Below are 2,051 nucleotides of genomic sequence, written 5' to 3' on the forward strand. Positions count from 1 at the left end.
TAAATAACAAGACACCAAAGTGCCGACAGAACAGTAGAGTGCACACTTAAGCGGCCAGGCTCTGAGCAAGGGGCCATCTGCACGTGCGCACTAAAGTCGCTCCATCGTAGCACTTACAATGGCCACGACCACCATCATGACACCAGTAAGCCGGACTGTGCCACAAAGGCAAATCACTCCATACGCCCGCCCGGCACATACGTAGCTGACCCATCCCCCCTAAAACTCTGACTATTTTCTGCGATGAGCATCTTTCCGGTATTTTACTTTTGCTGCTGACTCCCACATAATTTTGAGATGAATGACCTTTATTACCAGTCCATAATGGGCAAGGTTTCGGATTGCTTATGTGTGACATTTTCATAATTTTAGTGTAATTATGAGTGACATTCAACGACTATGAGTGACACACTCTAGCATGCCAAATCAAGCAATGAAGATGAGGGAAACATTTAAATATCAGAAATTACACCCATTGAACAACAAGAAACTCTAAGAAGATATTAAAACTGCTACAAAGCACCAGAAATGGAAGGGCACTAACGTAGTGCCCTTACATAGGGGTGCTACATGGAGGCTGTGCTTTGCTGCAACCAGGCCCCATAGTCAGGGGTTTGAGGAAAGCGGTAGTTGTGAGAAGGCTCCATACAATGGGTTGCTACCTGGAGACTGTGTGTCACTGCAGCCGGGCCCCAGATCCTGTGGTTTTGAGGGAAGCGTAGGCGTTTGAAAAGGCTACATACACATAGCTGGCAAGTTTACAGATTCTGACATAATAGTCAGTGCACTTGTGAATGACACTCAACTCCCAAATGTGTGACACTTAGTGTGACATTTTCCTGCAAGTAAAACCAAGCAATGAAGTGCACGGAAATAAGTTATACCCTTTTGATCAATGAAACATCTTTCAACTGCTTCAAAACCGTAAAATGGAAGGTTAAAATACTGATACAAAACTATTTGTGTACCAAGAAAATAGAAAAGTAAAGAAATCATCAAAAAATGTGATAAACCCAGATGTCATTGAACTTTATTGCGTCCTAATAATGAATACAGTGAAGTACGTGCTGCTGAGATCAAATATACACAGGGCTGATTTGTTGATGTTCAAGCCAGTAAAATAATAAGCAAAATCACAGATGGGTTATATTTTTTACCATTTATCAATGTACACACATATAAATAGAATGCATGTTTACATGTGTCTGACCAACTGATACTTAAAGTTAACAAACACAGAAATTGCACATTACAAATGGCTAATTACGATTTTGTTTCCAGTTGCTATAGGGCATGTCCAGGATCGAGGAATTTACAGACTCTTAAAATAACAATTAATGGCCAGTAATTTTCTATTAGAAAGGTGTGAACTCTAAGCAGAATGCAAAAAATGCATGACTCACCGACGTGTGCTGCTATTCCAGAGCAACAGTTTATAGCTGTCATAGCGGCTTCCAATAAATCCAGGACTTTGTTTAACATAGTGAAAGAACTGGCAGGATCCAAAACCACTGCTGATCCCCCTTACTTGAATAATGTGCAATGTGAAGAGCTAGCTCAGTATTTCACAAATAAAATTGAAAGTATCCATAAGGACATTTTTGAACAACAACTAGGTGAAACTGACTATAAGTCCTCCACTAACCATCTTCATTCTCTTCATACTCAAGGGCAATTGACTTAGCTCCCCCTTAATGAGTGGCCCGAGATCACAACCCAAAATCTTCAGGATAGTATTGAGAAATTAAAATCAGGTTCCCCTGCAGATCCTTTGCCTGTATCAATCCTGAAAAAACTTGATACTAGGCACATATCCGTAATCTGCAGAATTTAAATCAATCCTTGGGCTCCGCCATTGTTCCTACTGCATGGAAACATGCTAAGGTTACACCACTGCTAAAAAAAACATCGGCTGACCCCAAAGTTTTGGGTAACTTCCGCCCAATCTCCCTGCTACCTGCTTTCTCCAAACTCCTAGAAAAGCATATTCACATCCACCTGGCCCACTACTTGGAGACTAATAACATCTTTCATCCCTCTCAGTCGGGTTT

The sequence above is a fragment of the Lissotriton helveticus genome, chromosome 5_1 (genome assembly GCF_964261635.1).
Source record: "Lissotriton helveticus chromosome 5_1, aLisHel1.1, whole genome shotgun sequence".
Classification (NCBI taxonomy): Eukaryota; Metazoa; Chordata; class Amphibia; order Caudata; family Salamandridae; genus Lissotriton; species Lissotriton helveticus.